At 45.3% G+C, this 19,997-nt stretch overlaps 1 long non-coding RNA gene across 1 annotated transcript; it reads right to left on the bottom strand.

The window, feature by feature from the left end:
* Positions 1 to 509: 509 nt before the first annotated feature.
* Positions 510 to 11,257, bottom strand: LOC142037617 (uncharacterized). Its single transcript, XR_012652420.1, has 5 exons — positions 10,725 to 11,257; positions 9,482 to 9,678; positions 3,330 to 3,444; positions 1,270 to 1,598; positions 510 to 1,069 (listed from the first exon to the last, which is right to left on the bottom strand). It is a non-coding gene; the product is annotated as an uncharacterized LOC142037617 (long non-coding RNA).
* Positions 11,258 to 19,997: the final 8,740 nt, after the last annotated feature.

Genomic DNA, 19,997 nt, shown 5'->3' with positions numbered 1-19,997 from the left:
AACAACAACAGCAAAAAGAAACAATTCCAGAGCAGCCCTACCTGCATCACTCTGAGGCTCTCTTTCAGTTGTTCCTGACCTCAGGCACCTACTCTCTGCCCACGGTGGACTGGGTCACCAATGTGTTGGTTTCCACAAGAAACCAGCTGATGCAGCCATAACATATAGCCATGTCTCAGCATCAGACAATTTGCACAGCTTTGGGGATGGACCTGCTTATTCTGAGCTTGGTGGGTGCCAGGAAGCAGAGGGCAACTTCATTGCTCCTGAGGGAAAGCAGCCACGTGCTCTTCTTGCTCTGACAAGCAGGCAACTTTACCAACTCTTAGTCTTTTATTCTGAGTCAAGGAAATTTTTTTGCATTTCACAAATATTGGTGTTTATTTCAAGCTTTACGGACAAGGATGGTATGAATTTATTTTTCCCACAAAACTTCTCACCCTTATAGCCGCAGAGAAAAGCCGGAGAATTTGACGTAGTTAAATTCCAAAAGACGAAAGGGCAATAAAGCAAATCCGAATGGGTTTATTTGAAGCTCAAGGTTTTTTTAGGACAATCACATCATTTTGGGGAAGCTTAACTTAACCCAGGCAAAGGGAAGACTTTTGCTTGTTTGGGATTGGGAGGTCATAAAGCAACGGTCTACAGCAGAGCAGCACACGCGTGGTACCGCTCCGTTCTGCCCCAGGGCTCCCGCTGACCACGCACAGCCCAGACGGTGCCTGGCAGGAGCCAGCAAACAACAGCCCGACAGCAAGACTTCTGGAATAGAAGCTGGACCAGAGACAGAGGAACACGAAGGAACCGCTTCCCACTGTCACCTTGCCCTGAAGGAGACAGCCGTGATGACTACGGAGATGGGAACAAGGGTTGGGGAACCAGCACACGCTCCCCAAGCCAGGTAAGGTTCCCAGTAAGGCAGCACACAGTACGTGGGGAAAGTCTTGAGTAGTGCGACGTGCTCCTTCGCAGCACTATGAAGTCTCTTAGTTCCTGGTGCTTTAGTGAGACTAGAATTGAAGGGAAACAATCTTATTTACCACATAGTAAATCAGCTGTCCTTTACTTTCTGAAAAAAAAAAAAAAAAAGCTGCTGTTAGCTTTACTGTGGCAATAGGCAAAGTTAGTTTACTGTCTTCCTTCCTCCAGGGCGCTGTCTGCTAGAGAGCACATCTGAGAGGGTCCCTAAGCAGAGCTGCTATGTGAGGAATCCCAACCAGCGGAAAAAACCAGGACACACAAAGTGCTTTATTCCAGGGCAACACTCACCTGGTTCCTATTGCTGGTGAAACCACCTCCTCTGCCTGAAACCAGCCAGGCTCACAGGCCGTGTTGATGCAGGTCACTTCATATGTCATTAGGCCATGATAAAAACTCTCCCAGGTCACCATTAAATATGGGTTCCTTTATGGTAGCGCGGTGCGTGTTTGTGACTGAGAATGGCAGCGGGTTCACAGCCATGGGCCCAAAATATGGCCCTGCCCGTGGGAGCAGGAGGCATTATGGAAATGCAGTTTTGTGTAGCAGCTTTGCGGCACGCTGACAGATGTGTAGGGTGATCAGGTTGCCAAGGAGGGAGATGATGCTTGTTCCTTGGTCTGTGACAAGGATCAAGAAGAAAAAAAAAAAGTAAGCTCTCTTCACTGTCTCCGTTGCTCCACCACTTAGACCCTGTGGAGCCTCAAAGGTGTTCTCATCTGTTCAGGACCCAAAAAGATGCTGCAAACCCAGCCCCCTCGCTTGTGTGTTTGAAGGTGGAAGTACTTTGTGATTCCTTTCAGTCCCAGGGGACAGACCTTTCCTATTTGATAGCTCCATTTCAGTCCACACATAGGTAATCTCTCTAGCTCTCACCCTTCCATGGTGAATTCATCCTCAGCTCCACAATGAAAATCTGGGAGAAGTCCTTGGCCCCTGGTCACTCACCAGGAGAAGAGAATTGGGAATTACAAGGCATCTAATAAGGGCAGTATTTCCTGCAGCCAGAATGCAGGGATTATTGTCAGGATGCTCAGCACTTTCTTCCTTGGTCCCAAACCCCCTCCGATGCTTCAGTTTGTCCTCTTTCAGGATTGTCACATCCCAAAGTTGGAAAACCTTTTGGAAATTTCCCTTTCAAATTTCAGTTAGGGCTGATAGAAACCCACTCCCTGCTCCCAGACACATCTCCGTCTGTGCATAGAAAAGGTGGAAGCTGCTCAGACTTCACCCGGACCCTGCCGTGCATTACAGGGGCTGCTGCCCCAGCACACACAAAGCCCCCCCGGGTCCTTCTGGCTGCCGGACCCCCCCCAGGCGCTGCCCGGCTGTTCTGCAGTGCCATCTAGTGAGACCCACACCTCTGCACAGAGCTGCTCTCAGCCTGGGCACAGCACTCATCCCTTTTCATTTTTTCACTAAAGCTTCTCTTGCCTTCTCCTATAAACCCCCTCCGGCATCTTCTGGTGCTCAGAGCCCAGCCAGACCAGCTCTTTCCTCCTAATATGAAGCCAAAGTCTTGACTCCAGAGCAGTTCACCAGCCTGCCAAGAGTAACGCTGCCAAAAAAAGTGGATGGCAGCTTCACAGCCTGCAACAGATTAGATGGGTGCGGGTGGTATCTCCTGCCCTTCCAGAAAACCTGGAAATGTGGAGTTTGGATATATGTGTGGATGCGGTTGTCCGTGCTGGGGATGGTGCGCAGGTGGGAAGGAGACAGACGTGGGGTTGATGAAGAGAGCGACCGGCTGGGTAAGGGACTTGGGCAGGGAGGTGGGAAGAGGGCAAGGGGTCAGCTGGGGAAGGGAGACCTCAGGTTGCCAAGAGGATGGAGCTGAGGAGCAAGAGGACCGGAGGTGTCGCAGATGAGGACATGGAGACGCAGCAAAGCAAGGTGCGAGGACCATGTTATGGGTGCCCGCTCAAGGAGGCGGTATGAAGAAGAAGGAATTAAATTAGCAGAAATGCTGAATGAAGGAGAGTAAGGCTGGAAACAGTAGGGATAGTATAGTGAGGCAATGGGAGACACAAGCAGTGGAGACACATAAATGCGCTGTAGCTGGCCTGAGAAGTTGTGGCAGAAAATGGGAATGGGCAGGCCTGAGCAGCAGCACTGAGAAGCTGGGAGCAAGATGGGATGGGTGTTCATGGGGATTTGCTGGGGACGGGGCCTCTGGCGAGTGTCAAAGGTAAGTGCCGAATGACTATGCACGTGTGTCAATATTCTGGTTTTCAGTTTGATTATTTAAAGACTTAAGAAATTGATTGTATACAGGTGAAGTGCATGCATGCACAAACCTTACGTTACATTATTGATATATAAAATAAATTAATATATAATATAAATCCTACCTTATACTGAAGGATTAAAGCTCTAGCTCCGAGCTCTCCAAAATTAGTAATTGTTGGATAGGGTTGCCTATACTTCCTAATTCACCAAATGCCTTTAAACGAATAGATGTTCTCCCTAGAGAGACATCAAGAGGGTGCAGTAAGAGACTTGTCTGTAGGGGACTGTGCCTGCCTTCTTGTAGACAGGAGATTGCAGGAGAGGATGAGCTCATGGCTAGGACAGCTGAATGATGCCACAGAGCCGGAGTCTCTCTTTTCCCTTCCCCCAGGGTGCCCAGGGGACACATCTAGTCTTTTAAGCCAGATTTTTCTCAGGTGGTGCTCAGTGTGTGCTTTTTGCTTTGGGGGTGCCCGACTGGAGATCTATGAATGCGGTTTGCAGAAAGGCAGAGACATAAAGCCATAAATAACACCATGAAGAATTCCCACACTGAATCACTGCTGAAGACTATACCATAAAACCAGCCTGGCTGGAAGGCACGTATACGCCAAGAAAACCATCAGCTTGCACAATGACAGTTTCTGGCTTTCTCATGTGTTGCCAGTTTCCACATGCCCAAGCACAACTCTACTTTTTCAGAAGGTAGATGTCCCTGTGGTCTGATCTGCCATGACTTTTCATGTAGTTTTATGGGGCTAGGAGTCAAAGTACTAATAAATGTAACAGCATGTAAACTGATCTTTTAATAAAACTGCAGTTATGGGGGGGGGGAATCTTTGTCAGATTTCAGAATAGCCTATGTTGCATTTTCCATTTTGCTTGGACAGAAATGTGAAGTGGTGGCTGCACTGAGGAAGAAGAAACAGCCTCTTACAGCCCTTAACTATATCTCCAAGCACCTGAAAGAATACCACAATCACTCCCTGTTTTCAGTTCAGTAAGGATAGGAACTTAATGTACTTCTAAGTAGCAACAGGGAAAAAAATATGAAAGGGAGAAAAGCCACAATAAACTCATGGGGTATTTTCCATCCTGCAGGGCTGGCTTTTCAATATTTACATTACATAATATACAGCTACTAGAATTACTGTGTCCTATCCCAGAGAAGCTTCCGGAAACCAAATTATTTAGCGGCTAGGCATGAATGCTAACCCCATCATTTGAAACACAAGCTAATAATATAGAAGTTTATTCTACCCAAGGGTATGTGTATCCATCATACTTGAGACGCATTCTTCTGTATGATAGATTCAGCTTGATGGGCATGTTTACAAAGGCTTTCTTCCTAGGATAATTGGACGATTTTGGTTTGGGGGAATAGAGACATTTGAAAAGTATTCTAGCATAGTGTAAAACACTCCAGAGATCTGGCTACAAAGAGTTGAGGCCTGAGGAAATGAGCAAAACTCAGACAGGAGAAATGAAATCATCAGTCTCAAATGGCCAAGAGGCCTGCTTGGGTAGGCTGTGGCTCTCAGTAAAGGAGCCATGGTTGACATAGCTGCCCCTTGCTGCCTACACCATACAAGGCTTAAGACCACTGGTCATTTGTAATGCATGAGCTCACCAGGCTTCCCCCTGATTTTCCCAAGAAACCCTTCCCGTGGAGCAGTGAGATCCCTAGGGCTTGCAAAGTCTTTACAGCTGACGTGGCATCCAATGGCCTGAAGCGCAGTGTGAAACCCACGGACAGTAGACTTTGCTAATTCAATATAACGTTTAACTCCTCAGCTCCAAAACATAACTCACCACCAACACAGGAGGTCAAGCGTGACAGCTACGTTGTCACAACAGTGGAGATTCACTGCTTTCTGCGTGTTCCTCGCTCCCTACTGCCCATAATGACAGTCCAAGTCAATATCTTTAGCAGTTCCCAAATACTCCACTGGTTTGTCCTGTAAAATGTTTCTTCCCACAATCTAAAAGTATGAAAAGATGCATTCATTTACCATATTTGCCCAGGCAATGTCTGTGTTTTTTTCTCAGAAATATGCTGAGGGCTTCTCTTCACAAGCTACCAGTAATCTGTTACTCACAACTAGACAAAAACAGAGACATTACATGTGCTAGTTTTACCAGAAAGTCAAGGGTCAGGTTGGACTGGGTCACCAAGCTGCTACTTTTTTGCTGCTGCCAAACTGAGCCCTTTTACAAATAAAAGAAGAATAACAATAATTTTTAAAAAAACAGCTGTCTAATGTCCATTTTCAGCAGTGGAGAGGAGTCCCAGCTTGCAAGAGCTTGCTTTTATGCTATGGCTGGTTCAGACTGACTCTTCGTGACAGCACAGGGAGAGTTGGAGTGCCCTAGCTACATCTCCTGCCTGAGGAGCTCAGCCTGTCTATAAAGGGTCTGGCCCCCAAACCGCCCTCAGCACATCTGAGGAATCCAGGTCAACATGTTTCACGTCCAAATTTCAAGTCCCTTTTTTATGTAATCATAAACCTGAGAGAAAGGGAAACAGTGACTGGACACAAGAACAAAAGCATCATTACAGTGGGAGAAGACAGGGAGGAAGCAGGGGAAGGCAATGGGCAGCACAGAGCTGGGGGGAATGTAGGGAGCGGCCACTTAGTTTGGAGGAATAATGCAGAAAGGAAGCTGGAGGGGGTATTAGATCTCTCTTTCTGTGTCGAAGTGGCAGGTCTCCTTTCCCTGTGAGGCTCTGGAATAATGATGCTTCCCAGATATTAACACATTACAGCTTTGGGGCTCTGAAACCAAAAAGCATTTTTTCCTCGGTATCAAAAACATCGGTGTCCCTCTGCTTTTTCCTGGGAAGTTCAGAGTAAAATTCATATTTGCAAAATTTAAAATAGATAGTCTTTACCCACACATCTGTTTCTACTTAGGAGAAAATGACAGCAGGGGAAAGGATACTTTCCTTGCATTTTCTTTAAATCCTACCCCCACTCCTCCTACCCCAAAGCCCACTTTTGCTGCTTTCATCCTTGCAAAGAGATTGCCTGTAGCCCTGACCATCACAGGAGCAGGCAGCTACTACAGAACTACTGGCAAAGTGTGTAACCAGTGTGAGAGTGTTGACCCTGGTTAGGAACAAGTTTGAGGGTTTCATGTTCATGGTGCCAGCACTCCAAAATATCTCTGAGGGAAGGTCACCTAGTAATATGCTCAGGTAATGTCTTTCCTGAGGGCCCGTCTACTGGGAAGAAGCGTGACCTGGCCACTGATCGAGCTTCCAAGAGCATCAAAGTTATGTTCAGAGGCCAACGGCATTGCAAGAGGGTGGCAGTCAAAACCTTTATCCATCACAAACTGCCCACAAAGTTAGAAACCATCAAGTGTCAAAACCTACGGCTGAAGAGTAACTTAATTGTCTCCTACCAGGAACAGGCTATAGTTCTCAGGGTTGACTAACCGCAGACAGAAACGAGGCCGTGAGGAGTTACAAAAGTGTGAAGCTGTTTAAAAAAGGGGGAGTCTTAACCAGTCACACAGCTTAAACAGCACAGTATGGGTCTGTAAATCCCCAGTAATCCTTAACAGGTGCTGTACTCTCATTTGGAGCACCCCAAAATCAGTCATTTAACACCAGGGAGATTTTTCCAAGTGGGCAGTAGCACTAGACTAACAGTTACTAACTCCAGCAGGAGCACGGGTCTAGTTCTCACGGGCCAAGCACATTCCCCCAACTTCACACGCATGTAGATGCACACATCCACTCTGAAACAAGCTATGGGCAAAATCGTCAAAGAGGAAGCTGGACGTGATGTACCACCAGTGAAAACACCTTTGGAACGCTGCAGAGATGCATTCCTGGTGAGGCTCCAGTGCTACTTCAAGGGCAAGAATCCCCATGGAGTCAAAGATTCCGGAAAACATTGTTTGGCACTAAGAAGAAAAGTAGCATTTTTGCATAGGCAGAACACCTGTAAGGGCTTGTTTTGCAGTGGAAAGTGTGCTGTACCAGCAGAGAGGGAAAGAGTGGAGACAAGCCTGCTGCAAAACCATGCATCATGTCATATTCTGAAAAGTAGATTTTCAAATAAAACAAAGAAGCTGATGGCAGAGTGTGAGTTTAGGATGCGACTCTCATATCAGTAAAAAGGTTTTTGGTAAGATCACACAAGGAGTCAAATGTCTCAAAGTCTGAGAAAGACAAGGTTAGCAGACAAAAACATTATCAGTGCTAGAATTTCATCGGCTATATCGAAAAGAAAACAATTCCAGACAGACAGTAGTTTTATTAAGTTATGAGTTGTCTCTTAGCATCACGTTACTATCTTCTGGATGATTTATGTTGTCCTAGGAAAACTCTGGTGTGCAAAATGTCCAATCAAAAGACATGAGTTCAGTCATTTCTGTGAGCCTGGCATAAACAAAGGTGTTTTATGCCAAGTGGACATAACCAGGCAAGCTCTTTGACATTCCTACTGCAACAAGTAATTGTTATTATTCCATCTTTAGATATGACAATAGCTTTCTTGTCTCCTTACATAAGAAGGAGCCATCCTTTGCTTTGTTAGGCCTGGAAGGGAGCACTTTGTACCTCAGAGAAGGAGGACTTAATAGAATTTATTTTAGCACATGTGCTTCAGAGTTTGGTCAGCACAACTTGACACTTTGCTTCATGATGTGAATGAATCCTTAATGCAATAAATTTGTTTTAAAGCAAGACTTTCAACCTGTTGAAGCCTCGCATTTTTTTTCGTTGCAGTTACTAACAGCTTTTTTGTTGGGGAAAAAACCCCAGATGTTACAAGTGACCCCAGCTCCTGTTAGGTATCCAAATAAGCAAGGCAATTGAGAAAAGTGGCAGAGAAGACCTTCAGACTCAGAAGAAGAGAGCAACAGCAGCCTAGAACAACAGTGTCATGTGTTCAAAATCATTTGACGGGTTTCATATATGTTGTTGAATCACTACAGCAGAGCCTATTAAAGGCCAAATTCAGTGCATGGGGAATGAATCCTTGACTGAACAGCCTCCGTTACACAGATCCTTGTTACCTTTCTTCAGAGATGCACCAGCAACTGCATTGCCTAGAGCAGCTCTCTGAAACGCAGCAGTTTTGCCTTTAACATAATTTTGCCTTTAATGTAATTTGTGGAGGACTTTTCACGTTCATGAGAAGGAAAGAAATATTAAAAGAGAAGGGACTTTTTTTTTTTACTCTTTAAAGATACTGGTTTTCTCAAGCTGGACTGCTGGAACAAGGCCACGGCAGAAGGATTAGCAGGCTTGGTGCTGCAGAGGTAATCACAGATCTGCAGTCTATCACACAGCCAGACCTGCTCTTGTATAATTTTTTAGAACATGCCTTCTTGGGGAAGAACCATTTACATGTTTCTTCCATGTGAATTTACATTTTCAGGACTGTTCTAGCTGTGAGCATCCAGAATTTCCTGTAGCAGCTAATCCTCCTCTCGAGGAAGAAAGGGGGGATTCACCCTACATCTTTGGGTGCAGGAAAGCTATATTCCTGTCCAAGAACCTCTATATTTTTTCTGATGACAGAAAAATTTACCAGAGTTCAGAGTTTGTCTGATCTCCAATCAGACATTCAGATGAGTTACAAGGATTGATTAAAATTACCACCACAGAAAAGGTAAGAGTTAAAACACAAATGCTTTAGGTCTTAGCCAGCCTTGAGCTGCTGTGGATGACTATCTTCTACCTGCCTTCTACATGGCTGTTTGCGCCTTTCTCTGGAGCATCTGCTGCTGGCCATGGACTGAGACAATACATAGGGTCACATGGATTTAGGATGTACTTCAATTCAGCGCCTTCCATATTTCATTTAGAAATATTGGTAGTTCCTCCAGCTGTGCAGATATTTGTTAATCAGAGGGGAGACTGCCCCCGGAAAGAACTACTGCAACCCCTGTTTTCTTAGACCCATTTTTAACACTCCCCAGTTTTGAAAGCAGAGCGTACCAATGCTGGTGCTTTGCACCTGGACTCCCCCTGCTATTAAAAGAAGAAACAACAGGACACCCAAGTCTTCTGATAACCAGAAGCACTGAGAACCCTTCCCCAGAGAGCACCTTTGCTGCCAAACTCTGCCTATGATTGTAGCTGGTGCTCTGGTCATCTGGGCCCCAAATGCAAAAGGCATTCACTGTCAACAACAGATCTTCGGCTTTAATCCATCCCATCTTTACGCAATGCAAAGCTTTGACCATCAGCAAAGTAAAAAACACTCTAGTCTACCAAAAAGTATCTCTCGCAATTATGAAAAATAGATCGTACCTCTTAGGAAGAAAATGCTTCCTTTCAACAGATCTGGGCATAACTCTCCAAGCATGTTTTACCTGGAAGGCACTTTTTTTCTTTTTTTTTTTTTCTTTTTTTTTTGTCTTTTACCATTTCTGTCAGAACAATACATTTAGTTTCTTTGGCCTCTTGTTTGAAGAAAATTCCATGTCTGTGGAAAGCGTCTCAACAAGCTGGAAAGATAGAGTTGGCATCAGACCAATGGCACGGTGAGAAGGTCTGCAGTTTGCCTAACAAAAGACTTTTCATTAGAAACAAACCATCTTCACCCTCCAAATGCTGGGTCTGTCACATACCTTGCAAATTCACACTTTTCTTTCTTTTCTCCTTTCACGAAAAAAAAAAAGCAAAACCGGAATCCCAGACGCAACAACAAAAACATGGCTAAAAGCAGCAGCAGTGTGTAAAATTGAGAAGCTCGCCCTCTTCCAAGCGAAGGATGAGCACGTGCTGCTGTGGGTGCTTTGAGAGCTCACCTGCAAGGCTCCTCGGTGCTCCTCTTCCTCCCCAGCTGCCGATGCATGACCCAGGCCCAGCATCTCTCCCAAGAAGAAGACCCGAGGAGATGTGCAGAAGGGGAGGAGGCTGCTCCTTTCTTGAGAGGGCAGGGAGGCTTTTCTGACAGCACTGGAGCCCAGCAGACTCAGTGGGCCTGCAGGGAACCCCCACCAGTAGCCCGTGGTCCTGTATGCCCAGGGCTCCCACGCAGAGGAGCAGCCGCCTCCAATTTTACAGATCCTGCCATTGCTATGAAGTCTGCTTCTGAAGCGCTGGTTTATTCCTGGCTTGTAAAGTTGCGTGACATGATTACCATTCCTATACTAGCTATGTATTTAAATATTTCCTATTACCGTGTTAAAACTATCGTTCTGGAGGATCTTCTTCACTTTTCTCCTCCTCACAAGTGTGATCACTTGTCACAAGCAATCCTAGGCAAAACTGCGAATGTGTCAGAGAGCCTTGTGGGCTAACAAACAGCACGGAGAAGAAAAGCAAAGCCAGAACACTTTGCATCCATCCTCATCTTCCTCTAGCAAAGCAGAAAGCCTAGCGAATGCACAGAGGCACTTCCAGCAGCGCCAAGTCCCTCCTGCTTGGTCCTGCGCTGTTAAATGCCAAAAACCCCACACTTCAGTGGGCGCTTTGCAAATGTCACTTGGGAAGGGAACACCACAAGACAGCCTGCAGCAGGGAAGGATATGAGCTGTTTGCTACTTACCTCCTTACAACACGCTATGCTGTGCAAATCTGCCCCAGGTTTAGACCCCCACAGCTCCTCTGAGTTTCCCCGGTAAGGACCAAGTTTGATCTCGCATGTGCAGAGTTGTGGTGCATAAAGGAGCCACTGCAGGTTGCCTGGTATTAATTTTTTGTGAGGTCAGAATCTAACCCGATACAGCCTTTGTGTGTGTGTGTGTGTGTTTATTTCTGTTTGAATCCTTTCAACAGGCGTTTCTAGCTGCACCCGCAAGGGATGACTGCAAACATTCTTCTCACATGACTGGTGCGTTGTAATTTCTGCAGCTCTCTGGGTCAGTATTTTTTTTTTTTAGGATTGTAGCCCTTCCCCATCCTTTTACGTCCCATTACAAAGGAGAGTAAAGGTTCACTGGCTGGATTTCCAAAAGGGCGGACAAATTTATTACCGCTAATAATATTTTCAGCTACAAAATTAAATCAGCTGAGCAGCCAAAGCTTCTGACTGAGGTAGGAGGATCTCACGTTTGGGACTATTCTCTTGCTCTGTGTAACACATCAGCAGTCCCCGGTCAGAGCTCAGTCTCCTCTGGCCATGAACTTGAGAGGGGGAGCGTGCTGATGGCTCAGCAGGCTGGCTCCTTGCAGGCGTTTAGGGCTCCCCTGCCACCTGAGAGCCTAGAAGGACATGGGGACAAGGAGGGCAAGGCAAGGGGAAAGAAGAGTGTGGGAGAAACAAATCTCAGTCCCCTGGACACCATAAGCAACGGCTATGGGAGGATGGGGTGGGGGGGCTTGGCTGTGTTGGCTCAGGGTGCAAACTGGCTGATACTTGGGGCAGAAGCAATTTCCAGGGTGACATGTGTCTGCGGTGTCACAGCATGCCACATCGAATACTGGCAACTGCTGACAGATGAGGAAGGTTTCCTGCAACGGCAAAATTGGCTTACGTTCCCGTTCCCTGTTCCCCGCTCCCCCATCCATCACTCACGCCTGTCCCCAGGCTGCAGCTCACCAACCCTCAAGCCTCCCCCCCTCCCCATCTCCTCCCAAACCAGCTTCTTTTTGGCTGAGGACATGTCGGTGGTCACAGCCAGAAGGGCATCCCACCGACAACTCGAGGAGCACACCTGAAGGGCTGGCGAGCTGTGGCACAAGAGCGGGAATGAACCTCCTGTGATGGAGTAGAGCCAAGGGATCATCTTACTTTGTCTTCATACCAGAGGAAAATTTAACATGTAACAACACCCGAGATGGGAAATTCTGGTCTTCTCTAACACACTGTGAGTACAGGATCCACCCACCGGCTTCAGAAATGTCCTGCTTATGTGCATCTTCCACCAAAAGAGGTTTCTGGCAAAGCATGCCTTGCTTTGCTACACCACTGGCTCTGGCAGGATTTTAACCTTACAGAAAATGCTTTCATAAATGTCATTCTTTTTTTTTTTTTTTTTGCTCCCATCTCAGTTTCACTACATTTTATATCACATTTAAATATTTTAAAAACTGTGCTTATTGTATGAGTACATAAGAGTTTTAAACAAAACCTTTGCGATGTTATGCAGCAGCTGATCGGCCCGTTAGAGTAGATGGGGTATTACTAATATCTGCTAATTAAATGTGCCCAGTGATGGTTCATCACTTAAGTAAAAAATAAGCTTTAAGCCAAAGAACTTTCGCTGTGAGATTCAGGGTTGTTTTCCTTTCCTTCTTCCCAAAGTGTGAAAGTATTTAATACCAGCTATAGATCAAGTTTATAATGGGAACATTATAGTCTTATTGTGCTCCTGGAAGGAGATAGGAGTCAGGCTAAATCCAGAGTATCAGTAGCAATTTTGGATTAATTCCAACTTGTGCACATCTTGAGAGTCTATCTGTTAGAGATGGGTAACGTTCATAGCTTAATCTTTTAGACATTTGCTATTAATATTAATCTGTTTCTGCTTATGACTCAGAGTGCTTTGGTGCCAGAACACACTGAAAAACCCCAAAAGGCAGTGACAATGAGTGCATTCATTACGTTAGCAGAGAAGGCAAGGAGGGAAGGGGGGGAATGGCAAACTCATTTTACAAATTGAAGTTATGGCTATTTATTATGAGTCATATTATTGTTTGTCTCACCGCATTACCTCGCTGGAATCTCTGCTGAGCTTCGTGCTGAGAGATAGCCCGTGCCCTCGGGAGCCTTCCCAGCCCAGCCAGGCACCGAGCGCCTTGGGGGGAGACACTCAAACCCCCCGAGGGACTGCTCCCATCGGGCTCAGACAGGGGAAGGGGGACTGAGCAGGACCCCCAGCTCAGCCCAGGAGCTCGCAGACCTTGCTCGTGTGTCCCACAGGCTGCTTCAAAGGGGTAGGTGGCCCCAGAGAGAGGAGCAGGAGCTTCTCTGACCCAGCTGGTACCTCTCTGAACCAAAAGAAGGGAAAAAGGACGGAGCCTCCTACCCCACCTATAAGCCTCATCATCCTCCCTGGAGGACCTCTCCCTCATTTACTTGTTAGAGACAAGGCTAGAGCTGTCTCTGCAGTGAGCATGAAGGAAAAATGAAAATAAAACTGTTGGACATCAGCAAGTAATGTCTCCTTCATTTCTGGCCACACCTCATTTGAAGGAGCGGGATCTCTCAAGCAAGCTGCAAAACATTACAGACGTCAGGAGAAGCAAAGGAAACTCATTTCTACCTTTTAGCAGCAGAGTCGATTGCCTGAGACTCCGTTTCCCATTCTTCTGAGGCAGTATTTGTTTTATTCACCCCAAGGGCCAGGGCACAGCGTGGCCACGTGCAGGAAGAGAGCTATCGGATGTCGAGCTCTAACAGGATTTCTACGGTGGGTCTGTTTTCCCCATCCCAAATTGCCATTTCTTCCTGCATGTCCTGTAATAAAAAATCTGCCCCCAAGCCTATACAGCAAAAGCTGCCCTCTGCACCTTCTTTCTCATTTACTTTCCACGCTGGCCTTTATGGACTTGGCACCTTGATCCCTCCTTTAAGCCTTCTGCAGTGCCAGGTAGTGCCTCGCAGGAATTTCCTCAGCTCAACTGATTTTCAGAACTTCTAAGATTAAAAATATATGTAAGAAGCTAAAACAAAGAGATCCAAACAGATGCCAAAATACAGCACAGAATCATTCCGATATTAACTGAAATATAAGCAAATAAAGCAAATAAATGTGTCCAATTGACCGGAGTGGCTGGTTGGTTACACAACCTTCAAAACAAGGACTGGGCTGAGGATTTCAATGTGTTTGTTTCTCTGAGTCATAAGTGTATCAGGCTCCCTGGGAAAGGCCAGCCAAAGGAGATCGCTCTCTGTCTTCCCTTCTGCTTCATTCCATTGACCATAAACAATTCCCGTACATGTTCCTAAATGGTACAAAATAACAGGAATTGGATCTGGTTCACAGGGAATGCACCAGTGTCCCATAATCCCCATTGCTGCCTCCCTCCTGTCAAGTTCATTATCTCAGCATGGCTGTTCTGCTGTCTTCTGCTTCTATTTATATGACCTTTTTTTTCCCCCTAAATCACTTGTTGCATTGATCCAGATATTTGGTAAATAGAAATGAGAGGCCTCAGACACAGAAATAAACACAAAACAAATTACGGATATTTTATTGTTTCTGCAGATTATTTAAAAAAAAAATAAAATGTCCTCTTCAAGATAGGATGAAATTTGCAAATGCCTCCTATTCCCATCTTTTAGCTGACTGATGGGGGTCCCCAGAGGGTACCGGGAAAGGCAAGGCTGGGTAGTGGAAGTCTGTCATCCTTGGAGTTAGGCTTTGCACATGTCAGATCCTTACAGCTGCTGGGACAAAGAGCACCTAGTTCCCAAACTGTAGCTCATGGATCACCATGCCTTCTCCACAACTTGCTGAAAAGGACTTGACCACAGAGATCAGCCAAACCTCTCTTTACTTCCAACTTCCAGGTCTCACTGAGAGAAACTAGGAATACCATTCTTCATTAAATGCTTAAATAATATTGATTTTCTAGAATAGCTATACTTCTGGGGCTTAATAACACAGAGACTAAAAACATTCACATTGCAATCTGCCTGCAGTTCAAAATTTAGGCATGAAAGTGCATGCTGGAAACAAGTGACTGTGGGACATGGGTATGTGTGCATGTATAGGTGAAAAACTAAAGGCTGACAGACAAGCAGAGATAAGCAGCTGAGAACATACTCTGCACATGTTTTTAGCTGATCTGACACCAGTTCGTAGGCTGTAAATTACTTTATGCTACAAAAGGCACATGTACATAAGTTATCTGCTTAGTGATCAGCTTTTTTTTTAATTGGAAATGGACAATATGAGGTTAGAGTGGCTGTAAAGATATCACAGCAGTTTTTGTGAAGGAGTCTGTCTTTCCTGATTAAAAAGCTTGCCTATTGAGCCTTTTCTCACTGGTCTTAGCCACTGACCAAGCCTGGTCTGAACTCTCTGCCTGACGTGCCTTAAATATTGGAAGAGGTTAAAAAGAAGCCAGTAGAGCTGCTTTCTCCACTTCTGCTCTGAAAAAATAGGCAGCACATAGTCTTACGGCGCTTACACTGTATGAGGTGAACAAAATGCTTCCCTGGTAGCCCCTTTCCAAAAAGCACAGCCAGCCTCATTTTGTGTAAATGCTGCCGTCAACAGCAGAGCGTGCCAGGCAGCGCCCGTGCCTCCTGCAAGGCTCACGGCGAGCCTCGCCGTTTCTTTCTGTCTTCTCATGGGCTGGAACTCGCACCTGGGCAGCGGGTTTCCTGCAGAAAATGAAAAATGTATTTCCCGGATGCTCTGTTGCAAAGCCAACCAGGACAAGACTCAGCTCTCCGTCCAGCCTTGGGAACTGTGCTGGTTTTGGCTGGGAGAGAGTTAATTTTCCTCATAGCAGCTAGTATGGGGCTATGGTTTGGATTTGTGCTGGGAACAGTGTTGATAACACAGGGCTGTTTTCATTACTGCTGAGCAGTGCTTACATAGAGCCAAGGGCTGTTCTGCTCCTCACCCCACCAGCAAGGAGGCTGGGGGGGGCACAAGAAGTTGGGAAGGGACACAGCCACGACAGCTGACCCAAACTGACCAAAGGGATATTCCAGACCATAGGATGTCATGCTCAGCATAGAAAGTTGGGGGAAAAAGAAGGAAGGGGGGGGATGTTCAGAGTGATGGTGTTTGTCTCCCCAAGTCACCGTTACTTAGCATGATGGAGCCCTGCTGTCCTGGAGATGGCTGAGCACCTGCCTGCCCGTGGGAAGTGGGGAATGAATTCCTTGGTTTGCCTTGCTTGCATGTGCAGCTTTTGCTTTACCTGTGAAACTGTCTTTATCTCAACGCACAAGTTTTCTGACTTTTACCCTTCCTATTCTCTCCCCCATGCCGCCGGGGGGGGAGTGAGCAAGTGGCTGCATGGGGCTGAGTTGCCGGCTGGGGTTAAACCACAACACGAATGGAATTCCATTCGTTCACAGCCCCAGTGCCTATTTAAGGTAGGAGGTGACACTCTTGAATATATCCATTCCCCAGTCTAAAATAGATGCCACCTCCCACTTTTAGAATCAGTGCTCCTTCATGACACGAGGTTGGAACTGCGGGGGCAATTGCATCCATTTCACACCTTCATTGCAGCATTGCATGGCTGAGGTGTCTGTGGGTCTTGCGATTCAGTGAACTAATTCCTTAAGCCAGTGTTGAGAGTGGAGGGTGTTCACTGTATTTCTATACAGCAAGTAGTGCAGCCTGTCAACAAGCAGCAGCACTGTTCAGTGTCCTAATGATTTCTTTACACTTATTCCTTCGTATCAACTCTCCTGGAGCAGGAGCAGCAGCATCTGCTGCACTCACAACATACCCTTTTCATTTCCTGCTGTGAATCTTCAAAAAAACATCTGCAGGGGCAGAAATCACACCACAAGGACACACACATACATCAGCCCCATATAAATAATTCCCAAATTCAAATGCAACTCCTCACCACAGGGATCTTTGTTCCCTGTGTTCAGCTCTATTTCCACTTCCACAGAGCATTTCCTGGAGGAGGAAAGGTATCACCCCAGACCCATTGCATTTATTTTTATTACAGTTTATGCAGAGCCACTGACCTGTCAGGCATCCCTCTCCCGAGGAGAGGAGAGAATAGGGAAGGCGCATAGTCAGAGTTCTTACAGCAACAGACCCTAAGCAGCAAAATCTGGATGAGAAATAACTCTTGCTTTCTAGCAAGAGTCTCAGGGACAGACATGCAGGCTGAATGATCCATTTTTTTTGCTGTCTCCACAGCAAAAAGAAAAGTAAAAAACTTCATCTCACACATGTATGCAATGAGAGCAGAGGTCAGCACTGGCACTTGATGTGGTTTCAAAACTGCAGAAGCAGTCCCCCAACGTCTATTCTACTTGGCAGGCAATAATTTTTTCCTGCACAAAATAAAAGCAGATACAAACCTGGGACTTCTAGTTGCTGCAAAGGAGAAACAGTGTACCACATGGTTGATTATTTGGGGTTGATCAAGATCCACCCACCTGGAGTTCTGACCAACTTTCTGATGGGTTTTCCCCCTACGCTGACCGGAAAAAAGAAACATCATAAATCTCTCCTGAAATGGTCTTCTCACAAGATTTCTGACCCATTTGTGCAAACTGTAGGAGTTTGGATGGTTCAAATAAAGGTCAGCTGAGCATTCAACTTTGTACCTTCCAAATCACAGAGCCTTGTCCCACCACGCTATCATCCAGCATCGACCATTCTGTGATCACATCAAATTACCATTACAGTGGAGGTATTTGCAGGTGGAGCTGTAAAAATCAGGTTTCAATGGGAAACAATAGGAACTTTTCACTGCAAGTAATGTGCAAATAAAAATTGACAATTTTGCATAAACTTTCTTGAAGGGTTTACAACTGGTTTCAATTCTTTTCAACTTTTTGTTTCAGAAAATATTTCTCCTATTTATAAAGAAGAAAATACTTTTAATTAATTTTTCAGTAAACTCTAGTTTTAAGTATGTGATTAGGATGGAATTAGGCAGTGCAAAAGAAATCTGTACTGTGCCCATTTTGGAAATGCAAAATGATAAAGATCAAAAAATGTCATGTTTTTTTAATATGGAGCATTTGGATGATTAGCAAAAAGGGACCACTATATCACTGCAGTTGGCAGAAGGCACTAAACTTCTGTGCAGCTTCTAGGTCTTCAAATACTTTTTTTAGTTGCAGAACAGTCTCAGAATATGGATTAAAAACATCCCAAATTAACTACGAAGGCAAATACTAACAACACAGTCCTCTTCAGGCTGCCCCAACCTGTTCAGCAGTATGTAGCACAGAAAGGACTTGCGCAGATCTCAGAGGCTTTGGCACGTTCCCTAGTAGCTGTCTGCACCAGGTGCTCTCACATCACCCAAGGCAGAAGAGTTTCAAGAGGCAGAAAATTCCAGCTTTTCTATTTTCCTGGAAAACATAAACTTCCATTTGCACTTTTACCAGATGAACAAACAAAAGCAATTGCATCCCACGTTGAACTGAAAACAATCCATGGCTTCTGCCTGAATTTCTTCAGCTGCATCTGCTTTGTATCTTGCTAGTCTTATGAAGTCTTTTTGATTTTCAGTGTGTGGTGGATGTCCAGGATGCCTTTCATCCCAGAACCTGTGGTTGTGTGCTCTGAAGGATCAGCCAACAGCAACAGCGGCATTGCCTCACTCTTCAAGGAAGAGCACAAACATGACCCTCTAGGATTCTCCTTGCAGAAGTTGCAGCTGGACATTCCTGGTACACATCATTTGTTAGGGAGACAGAAACTACAGAAATAAGGCAAGGCTTGCATATTTCACAAATATTAAAAAAAAGACAATTAAATTTTGAATGCAAAGGGAAAGATAGCTCCTTCCTGACTTCTCCTTAGCCACAGATCACAGACAACAAGCAGATTCTTTCTCTTGACATTGTATTAACAGATTTCATTCTGGTCTGTAAATAGGAGATTTAAGGTTGGGGGGAAGAAAGGTCTGTCCCCCAACCCTACCAGAACTGAAGCTGAAATTCGCCTTTTGTTCTTCCAGCTCTTACAAAATCAAAGAAAACAGATGTAGCGAGGGCTCTGTGACCAGAGAAGGGTTTAGATGTAAACATCCACAGGTTCTGAACTGTGAAATATATTCTAGCTTGTTCATGGCCTGGAAAATAAACACATTTGACCACAGTAGTGCTCAGCAGCTGGTTGTTGGATTAGAGCTGGACAGCTGGAAGCCTAGAGTTAAAAAAGTGTTATCTAGAATACAGTAGTAAACAGAAGGGTTTGTTATAAGTGTCTGAGTAGCCGAAAGGTCAAGAAGGAAATGCAGGAACAGTGGGAGAGAATAAAAATGTTAACTCAGTTATTTACCCTGCTAAGTCAGATAGGAAAGTTTGAACTAGACATTTAGGTTATTCCTTGCTATAGAGCACATTCAAAGTGAATGAAGGAGTGCTCAGCTTTAGCAGCATAATGTTTATGACAAGAATACTTTCTTAGGTGCTGAGAAAAAGTAACACTTTTCTATAGTGTCTTGGTTTCAGCTGAGATAGATAGAGTTAATTTTCTTCCTTGTAGCTGGTATAGTGTTATGTCTTGGATTCAGTGTGAGAACAATTGTTGATAACACTGATGTTTTCAGTTGTTGCTAAGTAGTGTTTAGACTAAGTCAAGGATTTTTCAGCTTCTCATGCCCAGCCAGCAAGAAGGCTGGAGGGGCACAAGGAGTTGGGAGGGGACACAGCCAGGACAGCTGACCCAAACTGGCCAAAGGGGTATTCCAGACCATGGTATGTCATGTCCAGTATATAAACTGGGAGGAGTTGGCCTGGGAGGATCACTGCTCGGGAACTAACTGGGCATCAGTCAGCAGGTGGTGAGCGATTGCCTTGTGCATCACTTGTTTTGTATATTTCAATCCTTTTATTACTAATGTAATGTTATTATTGTTATTATTATCATTATTGGTTTCTTCCTCTCTGTTCTATTAAACTGTTCTTATCTCAACCCACGAGTTTTACTTTTTTTTTCCCCCCTGATTCTTTCCCCCATCCCACTGGGTGGGGGGGAAGTGAGTGAGCAGCTGCGTGGTGCTTAGTTGCCGGCTGGGGTTAAACTATGACATATAGAGAGTTCCTCCTGAGGAATCCTCCAGAATTGGTGGCAATGTCCAGTGCATCTGTCTCCACTTAAGGTTGGGTTCATCACACCTAGCTTTGGGTCTCAAAACCATAGACATCCAGTCTAAGTTATCTATGCATCTTCCATAGGCAATGGAGAGTGCTAGACATCTTCCC

Source organism: Buteo buteo, chromosome 12, assembly GCF_964188355.1.
Source record: "Buteo buteo chromosome 12, bButBut1.hap1.1, whole genome shotgun sequence".
Classification (NCBI taxonomy): Eukaryota; Metazoa; Chordata; class Aves; order Accipitriformes; family Accipitridae; genus Buteo; species Buteo buteo.
This window is presented reverse-complemented; position numbering and strand designations above follow the sequence as displayed.